Below are 11,997 nucleotides of genomic sequence, written 5' to 3'. Positions count from 1 at the left end.
GGATACAAAAGAAGGTGGAGCTTTAGAACACAAAGCTCGCCAGAGCTCCAGTGTGGGTGGAACCTGATGGTACTGAGTCACCTTCAGTGGACAAGGAAGAGAAGGATACTAGGGCATGGGGGTATAGCTCAGGGGTAGAGCATTTGACTGCAGATCAAGAGGTCCCTGGTTCAAATCCGGGTGCCCCCTTCCTCCTCCCTTTTTTACTTCCATTACATGGAAGCAAGGAAATGCACTGTACCTCTCAACTCCCAGCCAGAGTTAATAGAGTAGACAAGGAACTCAACTCATTCTTGTACTGAAACACCACTAGTTTCCCCTACATTCCAATGACACTTAGCTGAGACCCCTGGAGGACCCCGTTGGGCTTCAATTAAATCAAAGTCCCTAAGGAAATTCTAAATCTAAAATTAGGTATGAGAGGGGTGCCCAGGTGGCTCAGTCCATTAAGCCTGTGCCTTCGGCTCAGGTCATGATCCTGGAGTCCTGGGATCGAGTTCCACCTCGGGCTCCCTACTCAGCCAGGAGTCTGCTTCTCCCTCTCCCTCTGCCCCTCGTCCCTGCTTGTGCTCTCTCAAATAAATCTCTTTAATAAAGAAATAAAATAAAATAATTAGGTGTGAGAGCTATGAACACAAGTTTAGCAATCTGATGTATGAGAGTACAGACAAAGAGGTTCATACAACATGTTCTTTTGAGAGAGCTTAGTATAGTACATGCAAGACAGCTGTGAATGAAAACATGAAATAGGGCCCCTGTCCTCAGGGAGTTTTGTGTCTGCTGGAAGTCAACATGTTCACACACAGCGATCACGGGGAGACACTTGTTTGTAGCTCAAGGAAGAGACATCTTTTAAAAATACCTACCCACCTTTTCTAGACTAACTTCTAACGGAGGCTTTCCTACAATTTGAAGGGACATGTCTGCCTGATCTGAAGAGTTTATTATTTCTGACACTGTGCAATTCCCTCTCTGAAAGGTTAGGGGCACTTTCCTCTTAGTAGTTTTTTTAAATTATTATTTTTAAAGATTTTATTTATTTGGGGGGCGGGGAGAAGCAGACTCCCCACTGAGCAAGGAGCCCGATGCAGGGCTCGATCTCAGGACCCTGGGACCATGAGCCAAGCCAAAGGCAGACACCCAACCAACTGAGCCACCCAGGTGCCCCGTCTTTCCACTTTTTTGTTGGCTTTTGGATTTCAGTTTTCTCATGTGCCCCAATTGCTTTTTTTGTCGTTACAGCCTGTTCTAGTTTTATGGATACCATTTTTTCTCTTGTTTCTTTAAAATAATTGTTGTTTCTGAAGTGCCTGGGATATCTCCTCGATGCTGGCATTGGGAGCAGGAGAAGGAGGAGGAAGGGTATTGGTGACCCCACTTTTCAACATGCAGACTTTTGTTTAATCCCCACTGCTATTCTGAAAGCCCTTGGCCACCCAGTTGGAATTGGAGGGGCCTCACAGATCCAGTTTCTCCAACAAATCTTTCACCTGTGGGACTGGAGATAGAGATTAAGGATCTTAGCCGTTCCATATACAGACTTTCACCCAAATTCCCTATTTGCTCCACTCCTCAGCCCTTCCTGGTGATTCCAAATTTTCTTCTCAGGAAGTCCACTTTCCCAGGTTTCCTCACACATTAATCAGTTCTCTTCTGTGTCCCTCTCCACAGCTCTCATTGTTGAAAACCACCATTCCACTTTCTATGAATTTGACTACTCTAGGTACCTCATGTAAGTGGAATCCTACGATATCTGGTTTTTATGTCTGGCTTATTTTACTTAGCATAAAGTTTTCCAAGTTCCCCAGTGGGGAAGCATGTCAGAATTTCCTTCCTTGTTAAGGCTGAATAATGTTCCGTTGTATGGATATATCCCATTTTGTTTATCCATTCACTGATGGACTCTTGGGTTGCTTCCACCTTTTGGCTATTCTGAATAATGCTGCTAGGAAGACAGATACACACATAACTGTTTGTGTCTACTTTAAATTCTTTGGGGTATATACCCAGAAGTAGAATTGTTGAATCATATGGTAACTCCATGTTTAAGTTTTTGACGACTGCCATATACCCAGAGAGATTTTTTTAAAAAGATTTATTTATTTATTTATTTATTTAAGGGGAGGAGGGGGAGAGGGAGAGAAATCCTCAAGCACGTGCTGAGCAGTGAGCCCGACACGGGGCTTGATTCCAGGACCCTGGAGATCATGACCTGAGCTGAAACACCTAGAGAGATTTTTAAACTACTGATGCCCAGTGGAACCTAGGCCTTCCGATTTGTTTCTCTCCCAGGTGACATTAATGTGAGCCCAAGATTGGGGACCATTGGGCTCAGCTAGCACTTGGGTTTCAGCTTCCTCTGCTGTGCTAAAGTCACCCCCACCCCTCCTTTCCATCTTTGAAAACTGTTTGGCATGGTTCTTCTGTTCCCTGTCCAGTCTTCTCTTTGTCTTTTAAGAGTTATACACTTTAAGAGTTTGGAGAGGGAGTGGGGATAAGTACATAATGATCCATAGAAACTTGTTGCTCTATGAGAAGTATCTATATATGAATTTTCATTTTTTTTTTTAAAGATTTTTTATTTATTTATTTGACAGAGAGAGACACAGCGAGAGAGGGAACACAAGCAGGGGGAGTGGGAGAGGGAGAAGCAGGCTCCCCGCAGAGCAGGGAGCCCGATGCGGGACTCGATCCCAGGACCCTGGGATCATGACCTGAGCCGAAGGCAGTCGCTTAACCAACTGAGCCACCCAGGTGCCCTATATATGAATTTTCAAATGTATATACATGTGGCCTACCTCTTGGGTTAAAATTTCTGAGGAGAAAGCACTTTGGCATGTTTGCTCTCTCTTTACAGTGGCCGGGAAAGAGTTTTCTGGCATTCTTGTATTCATTCACTCATTTGTCCATAGTAGCCAAAATACAGGATGACTACTATGTGCTAGACAGACACCGGGTGCTCCATATAGGATGGCAGTTGTCTGGGATGCCCGGGTGGCTCAGTGAGTTAAATTAAGCATCTCACTCTTTTTTTTTTTTTTTAAAGATTTTTATTTATTTATTTGAGAGAGAGAGAATGAGAGACAGAGAGCATGAGAGGGAGGAGGGTCAGAGGGAGAAGCAGACTCCCCCCCGAGCAGGGAGCCCGACGTGGGACTCGATCCCGGGACCCCAGGATCATGACCTGAGCCGAAGGCAGTCACTTTAACCAACTGAGCCACCCAGGCGCCCCAAGCATCTCACTCTTGATTTTGGCTCAGGTCATGATCTCAGGGTCTTGAGATCAAGCCCGGCATTGAGCTCCATGCTCAGTGGGGAATCTGCTGGAGATTCTCTCCCTCTGTTCCTCCCTAGCACTTTCTCTCTCTCAAATAATAAATTAATTAATTAAAAAAAAAGGATGGCAGTTGTCAGCGACCCAGTAAACATAATTCTACCAATACACATATTTGGTTAAATGTCTTCAGTTTCTTGCCCTTTTTATGGTGTCTCTGTTTTGACAGACACATGCAGGACAATATTTGAAGTTGCTTTCATCACGCCTAGCCACCTCCACCTTCTCACCCTAGTAATTAAAAGGCCACCATTTAAAGTACGTATTGTGACAGTGAACACAAGGTGGTCTCATTACAGAAGCTTTCGTTACACAGCAGATAACTACGGTTAAGCCTGCAGGAGACTATGATTTCAGTGACATCCTGAAGTGTGCACTACTTAAGGCTCTTTAGAATACCGGGAGACTCACTTCTTAGTAACCAGGGAACCAGCCAGATGCTCTGGGCTAATGGCCCAACTGCAGAACATGCAGATCAGTGAATCAGAGACTATCATTACTCTGTAACTCCCTCATTGTTTCTTAAGCATTTTGATTGGCATGACCACCTCTTCCCGGTTGTACGTGACCTGGACTAGAGTTGTGAGTATTGATGCCTGTGACACCAAGCTACACACATTTCTACAGACAGGTTCCCCCCTTTTTTTTTATTTGACAGAGAGAGACACGCGAGAGAGGGAATACAAGCAGGGGGAGTGGGAGAGGGAGAAGCAGGCTTCCCACGGAGCGGGGAGCCCGATGCGGGGCTCGATCCCAGGACCTGGAATCATGACCTGAGCCGAAGACAGATGCTTAACGACTGAGCCACCCAGGCGCCCCAGGTTTCCCCTTTTTAAATGACCTTGCCCTGTCCAATACTTAAATGATTGTCTCAAAAAAATTCAAGAAGGATCATGGACAAACTGTTAAAGGAAAACATGGGAAAATGGCTTTCTGTCTTGAGGGTTGGCAAAGGTTTCTTAGTGAGTGACCAGGAGATTCTCGCCACAATCAAAACTTTGGACGGACTCTTCTGAGCTCTTTTTCAACTAGGCCCTGACTTTGGGATTTCTGAGTTCTTGTCTGCCTTGTCCATTTTTTTTTTTCCTTCAGCGAAGACAGCAGAAGAGATGATTTATTGTACATGTGTTACATTCAGCCACAAATGGAAACAGTTAGTCCCGAAAGTCATAGTTCCAGGGCAAAGGACCAAAAGGGACTGTTCTGGTTCCAATTTTAGTATATGTGCTGTGGAAGCCAGCACAAAAGGGACTGTTTTGGTATGAGCAATGCGGGTCTCTCAAAGGTGGGCGTTGAGATCAGATGGTGATGGATGTCCTGTATCCACTGAATCAAGCTCTAGAAGGTAGGCATGCAGTCCAACCATTGATACCATCATCCCTGGCCTCTGGCTTTCCTTATTTCTGCTCCTATGACTCCATGAGTGCGTAAGCTAGCAGTTTACTGGGCCTCTGCCTCATCTTCTCTTACACTTCAGGGCATTCACTTCTTCCTCCACTTGGCTGTCTTTGCGCAGAGGTTTCCAAAAAGATGGTGCTAAGGCCGAGAGCTGCCTTGTTCAATTTTCGCAAGAATCCTGTTAAGCCAGTTTAGCCAGGATCAGAATCTGATCTGATCACCCTCAATATCTGATCAGCTTCCTCATCCCCCACCGCCCTGTAGGCGAAGTCTGATCATCCTGGCCTGCCGTCGGTCACTATCCTGTAAAGTCAGTTTAGCCAGAAATCCCCCCTTGCCCCTGATGTTTCCTCTGAGTAATTTTCCATCCACCCCCGCAGCACCCCCCCCCCCGGCCCCGCCCTGCTGCTTGGCTATAAATTGCCATGCTGTTCTCAGAGTTGAGGTCCCTCTCTCTCCCCCACTGCAAGGTCCCCCTTAAATAAAGTCTTCCTTACCCTTGTTCTTTAACCAGTGTTATATGTAGTTTTTTCTTTAACAAGAGGATACAAAGAGCATAAAAGAAAATATTAACGGATGAGACTTCACCATGTCTGCTTGTCAAAAGACCCTGCTGAGAACAAGCAGCCACAGACTAGAAGAAATGATTTGCAAAATACAGATCTGATAGAGAACTGGTGTTCAGAATATATAAAGAACTCTTGCAACTCAAAAGTAAAAAGACTTGTAAACAACCCAATTAAGAAATGGGGTGAAGGCCAGGTGCACCGAGGTGGTGGAGCGGCCTTTCCTGGTCTCCCCTGCAGAACCCCCCCTTTACTATCCAAGCTCCACATGCGAGCCTTCCTGACACCCTGTAACTGGGAGACTTGCACCAAGTGGAAAATAAACTCCAAGCAACCAACAAGAAAGAAAGAAAGAGAGAGGGAGAAAGAAAGAAAGAAAGAAAGAAAGAAAGAAAGAAAGAAAGAAAGAAAGAAAGAAAGAAAGAAAGAAAAGAAAGAAAGAAAGAAAGAAAGAGAAAGAAAGAAAGAAAAGAAAAGAAAGAAAGACAAGGGTAATGGAGTAAAGATTTGAGGAGGCATTTTATAAAGGAAGAGATACAAATGGTGGGTAAACCCATGAAAAAGTATTTGACATCGTTAGTCATCAGAGGAATGCAAACTGAAATCACATTGTTACACCATACACACATCAGAATGCCTAAAATTATAAAGACTGACAACACCAGACACCAACTCTTAATTGGTGTGAATGTAAAATAGTATACCATTTTGGGAAAAGATCTGGCAGTTTGTACAAAACTAGAGTAGACTGACCTTCTGGCCCAGCAATTCCATTCTTAGGATTTTACTCAGAATAAATGAAAACACATGCTTATAAAAAGACGTATATAGAAATGTTCATAGAGACTTTATTCATAATAGGCAAAACCAGAAACAGACTAGGGCCCACCAATAGGAAAATGATTTTTTAAATCTGTGGTTTATTCATACAATGAAATACTACTCACCCATAACAAGGAATGAATTACTGATACAAGATAGATGAATCTCACAAACATTAAGCTGATAAAAACCTTATAGAAAAGAGTGTAGGGGTGGCTGGGTGGTTCAGTCAGTTGAATGTCTGCCTTCAGCTCAGGTCATGATCTCAGGGTCCTAGGATCGAGCCCCGCAGGGAGCTTGCTTCTCCCTCTCCCTTTGCCTGCTGCTTCCCCTGCTTGTGGTTTCTCTCTCTTTATCAAATAAATAAATAAAATCTAAAAAAAAAAGAAAGAAAAGAGTGTATATCATATTAATCCAGTTACATGAAATTCTAGAACAAGGCAAAACTAATCTATGGTAAAAAAAAAAAAAATCACAAGAGTGGTTACCCCTGGGGTGGGGGTGGGACAAAGATTAGCCAGGAAGGGGAATGAGGGAATTTTATGGGGATGATGCTAATGTTCCATTTCTTGATAGGGGCTTGGATTACATTGGTGTATGCATGTGTCAGAATTAGTGAATGGACACTTAAGATTTACACATTTCATTTTATGTAACTTTAACATAAAATGAAAAACACTATAAACAAATATGAACTCCACTTAATGATATGCATGGTGAGGGATGGTTGGGTGGCTCAGTTGGTTAAGCATCCACCTTTTGATTTTGGCTCAGGTCGTGATCCCAGGGTCATGAGACCAAGCCCTGCCTTGGCCTCTGTGCTGAGCATGGAACCTGCTTAAGATTCTCTCTCTTGGGACGCCTGGGTGGCTCAGTCAGTTAAGCATCTGCCTTGTGCCCAGGTCATGATCCCAGGGTCCTGGGATGGAGCCCCACATCAGCGGGGAGCCTGTTTCTCCCTCTGCCTGCAGCTGCCACTCCCCCTGCTTGTGCTCTCTGTCTCTGATAAATAAATAAATAAAATAAAATCTTAAAAAAAAAGATTCTCTCTCTCCCTCGCCCTCTTCCCTTTTCCCACCATGCAGGTGCACGTGCACGTGTAAGCTTTTCTCTCTAAAAATGATAGCATGCTGAAGTACTTAGGAGGAAGTGCATTGTTGTCTGCAACTTATTTTGAAATGCACTGAAAATCAGATGGCTAATGGATGGAGAAAGGAATATATATACATATATAGAGAGAGAAATATGATAAAGCGAGTATAGTAAATATAGTAAAACTGTAGAATCTACGTGGTGGGTTTATAGGTGTTCCACATAAAATTCTTTCACCTATGTTGAATGTTTGACATTTTTCATAATGTTGGAGACTTTTTAAAAAAGTTGAATCAATATAAGTAAGAGCATTAAATATCATTGCTATATGAACATGACAAACTCGTGACAGTGGTATTTGAATGACTGAAGTGGGTTAGCAGGGCGTTACTTCATTTAATCCACACAGCAACCTTATGAGGTAGGTTAGGTACTAATAAAATCTTTGTTTTAATAATGGGGAAACTGAGGCTCAGAAGGGTTTCCCATCTTGCAATGTGACATGCCAGGATCCCAGCCCAAGGATGTTTTGACTCCAGAGCTCATTATGCTTTGCTGCTTGTGCAAAAAAGTATTTCTCTGTGTTAATACATTACTTTGTACATTTCTCAATTATAGCCTTTGTTATACTATAGTGACGTCAGGTGCTTAGGTGTTTGTCACCTCCTTCATACCATGAGCGCCTTGAGGGCAGAAACAGTTTCCATCTTTGTCGCTTCCATGCTTAATATAGTGCTAACTAGCCTATAATCATCTTTCCCTTAAGGTGCTGATGGATGAAGAAAAGGAAGGAAGGAAAGAAGGAAGGAAAGGAGGGAGGAAGACTTCCTAACTTTCATAATGTTGTGGCTTAACCCACCTCCAAAGCTCCCTCTTCACCACGTTCTGCAAAGATCCATGCCTCAGCAGACCATTTGATCAGAGCCTGTCCTTGTTCACCTGGCTCAACGACTGTGGGGCTGTTTATTTATGGTTACTTGACAGGGCTGGTTGCTACAAGCCCCAAAGAAACAGAAGTTGGAGCATCTGTCTTTGGAATAGCTGAGGACTAGCAAAGACCTGACTTTACCTGGGGAAGAGCATTGATCCGTTTGCAGATTATGGCTACAGTACAATTTGTCCAGTGTCTGACATCTATTGAATGGATGAATGAATGAAGTAGAGCTGGATGAAAAGGCAACACAAGTCAGCCATGGTGATTAATTCTTTGATCAACAGTGATGTCTCACCTCTCCTCACTGGGGAGACCGCTCTGGGTTACAGTGTTTGTAGACAACCTTCATGCTTCTAGGCTTCAGACAAGGCTACTTTATTTATTTTTCCTGAAAACTAACTTTATTCTATTTTTTTTTTTTTTTTTACTTTGGAACTTGGTGCTTTTATTTATTTATTTTTTACTTTGGAACTTGGTGCTTTTCATTTATTTTATTTATTTATTTATTTATTTTTACTTGGTGCCATTTATTTATTTATTTATTTATTTATTTATTTATTTATTTTCTTTTTACTTTGGAACTTGGTGCTTTTTATTTATTTTTTTTTTACTTTGGAACTTGGTGCTTTTTATTTATTATTTTATTTTTTAGTTTTTCTACTTTGGAAAAACTAACTTTATTCTAAAGTTAGTTAGGATCTTGATAGAATCTGGGGATTTCACCCTCTGGGAAGTCTGATTGAGTGGTCAGGGGTAGGGCCCAGGATTCTGTAGGGTTTAATAAGATCCTCAGGGAAATCCATTATGGGTAGTCCCCAGATCACAATGTGAAAAACACTGGTGAAAAGAAATTGATGATTTCCAGTTCTCTTTCCCTCAAATATAGCCCTGTTCTGTTTTCAAACATTTTCCACCACAAAACTATGGCACCATTGACTTTTAGGACCATCCCCTTGTCCTCCTAACCTTTGGTGTCAATCAGATGGAGTCCTAGAAAAGCGGTTAGTATGGGTACTAGTCACATGGTAGGTAGAATTATCATTTATTGAGCAGCTGCTATCTGCCAGGCACTACGTGAAATGCTTTACAAATGTTATTTCATGTCATATGACAACTTTTCACAGTAGGTGGTAGGATATTTATTTTACAGATGGGGAAAGACCCTCAGAGAGGTTATAAAACTTGTCCAAAGTCACAGTAACATATATAGCCGACTTGAGAGTCAAACTCAAATCAAAGCCATTGGTTTTTCAAATATATAACCCCCTTTATTATTGTGTAATTATTAATAACCAAGATATTAATATATTAATATAACTATTATTTCTATGAGGCCATACCCTAAAGAAATATCTTGGTCAACTTTGACTCCGGGACATAGGGCCTTTAAGGAATCAGTAATCCAGTCACTCATTCATTTAACCACATTTAATTGAGCAACTATTGTGCACCAGAATCTGTGCCCAGCATAAAGGACGCAAAGGTGAACTACAGTCTCTAGCATTATGGAACTCATATGGATACAGACAAGTACACAAGCAATTTATAAAACAGTGATAGGTGCTATAATATAATTCTCCAAATTAATCTAAAAATTTGATATGTCCTTCAATAAAACCACAAACAGGACTATTTCTGGAATGGACACACTGACTTTAAAGTTCACTTGGAAAAATAAAAGTGTAAGGAGAGCCAGGAAATTCTAGAAAAAGAGTAGTAGTGAGGGAGAGGTAGGCTTACCAGTCATTAAAAGAAAGTTACAATAATGAGGACAGTTTGGTAAGAGCATATGAATAGATGGACTAATGAAATGGAAGGGAGGATCCAGAAACAAACTCAGATACAAATGGGAATACACCACATAACAGAGGGATATTTCACACCAGAATAAGATTATTCTGTAAAGCATTGAGGCAAATGTGTAGCCAACTGGAAAGATAATATGCAAAAATAAATTCCACATGGATCAAAATTTCAAATATAAATATTTAATATAAAATTATAAAGGACACATGAGATAAACGAACTCTGACGAGGGTATAAGGATGGTGGGTGACTTTTTTACTGCATTGCCTTTTGCATCTTTTAAAACATATTTACAATGTTTAACCTATTTAAAAAATGTTAAGAGGGTTTGGCCAGGGAAATAAAAGTTTGCCTGGACAGGTAGGGACATGTAGGGAGTCTTATGAGGCTGGAGAGGTAAGAAGGATCAGGTCATGAAGGGCCTAGATATGTTAAAAATGTGGTCTTTATAGTATGAATAATGGAGAATTATTAAGGGTTTTAGAACATGGGGATTGATACATCAGATGTGCATTTTATTTATTTATTTATTTATTTAAATTTTATTTATTTTTATTTGAGAGAGAGAATGAGAGAGAGGGAGTACATGAGAGAGGGGAGGGTCAGAGGGAGAAGCAGACTCCCTGCTGAGCAGGGAGCCCGATACGGGACTCGAGGATCATGACCTGAGCCGAAGGCAGTCGCTTAACCAACTGAGCCACCCAGGCGCCCTCAGATGTGCATTTTAGAGAGATCACTCTTAGTGCTAAAGGAGTGCATAGATGGGTAGGGGATACAACTGAAAGTGAGGAAATGAGACTTCCCAGAGGACAGATGATGGGGTCTGAACCAGGCTGGTGGTGAATGGTGACAGAGAGGTGGATAGGTGTGAGAGATGTTTAGCAGCAAGGATCTTGTTGACTGATTGGATGTTGGAGGTGAGGGAGAGGTCCTGGATGATGTCAAGATGGAGAAGCACTGGTAACAGAGAAAAGAGCGGATAGTGGGAATAAGGATAGGTTAGATAATGAGTTCAGTTTCCGTGCCTCCCAGATGTCCAACTGGAAACGTCTAATAGCCAGGCTTAAAACCCTGGAGCTTGAGAGAGAAATACGACTGGAGATAATGAATTTGGGATCCATCAGTATATAGATGGAACTGAAGCCCTTGAGTAAATGAGATCACCCAGGGAGAGCATTTAGTGTGAAAAGACCCAAGACAGAACCTAGAGCAAGATGAAGAGGCAAAATGAAGTAGAAACAAAATGTTCCCTGAGAAGAGACTAGAGAATAAAACAATAATCTGGAGAGTGGTGCAGAGAAGTCATATGTAGTGTTTCGAGAGGGGAAATACCTTTAAAGGCTAGGGGAGGTCAAATGAGGATGGGATGTGACTTTTGATTTAAGTATGGGGGGATTGCTGAAGATTATGGGTGAAGAATAGCTGAGTGGAGGATTGAGGTTAAGCAGAAGATGAAGTGGAGGCATCTTGTCTCCTGAGTGGAGACAGCCCATTTACAGTCTGGTTAAGAAGTAAAGTGGAGCAGCTAGGGGAAAGACATGGTTATTTTCCCGTTTTGTTTTTTTGTTTTTTAAAGGGTCAGTTGAGCGCATCTAAAATGCTGAAAACAGGGACTCCTGGGTGGCTCAGCGGGTTGAGCATCTCACTCTTGGTTTCAGCTCAGGTCTCAGAGTCCTCAGATCGAGCCCCACGGTGGGCAGTGCAGGGTCTGCGTGTCCCTCTCTCCCTCTGCTCCTCCCACTGCTCGAGTTCACTCTGTAGCTCTAAAAAATAAATAAAATCTTATCTTTTTAAAAGATTTTATTCATTTGAGAGAGAGAGAGAGCACAAGCGGGGGAAGAGGCAGAGGGAGAGGGAGAGGAAGAGGCAGAGGAAGAGGGAGAAGCAGAGCCCTCCCCCCCTCTGAGCTGAGACCCTGACGTGGGGCTCGATTCCAGGACCTGGAGATCAATGACCTGAGCCGAAGGCAGACGCTCAACCATCTGAGCCACCCAGGCGCCCCCAAATAAATAAAATCTTAAAAAAAAAATGCTGATGACAAAGGG

The 11,997-nt window shown here is 42.4% G+C and overlaps 1 non-coding gene across 1 annotated transcript; it reads left to right on the top strand.

Annotated features, from left to right (window-relative positions):
* The first annotated feature begins 117 nt into the window (after positions 1-117).
* Positions 118-189, top strand: TRNAC-GCA. The gene has a single exon. It is a non-coding gene; the product is annotated as a tRNA-Cys (tRNA).
* The last annotated feature ends 11,808 nt before the right edge of the window (positions 190-11,997 follow it).

Source organism: Mirounga leonina, unplaced genomic scaffold (assembly GCF_011800145.1).
Source record: "Mirounga leonina isolate KUSES-001 unplaced genomic scaffold, KU_Mleo_1.0 Mir_200, whole genome shotgun sequence".
Classification (NCBI taxonomy): Eukaryota; Metazoa; Chordata; class Mammalia; order Carnivora; family Phocidae; genus Mirounga; species Mirounga leonina.
The sequence above is the reverse complement of the archived record's forward strand: the minus strand, read 5'-3'. Positions and strand labels throughout refer to the sequence as shown.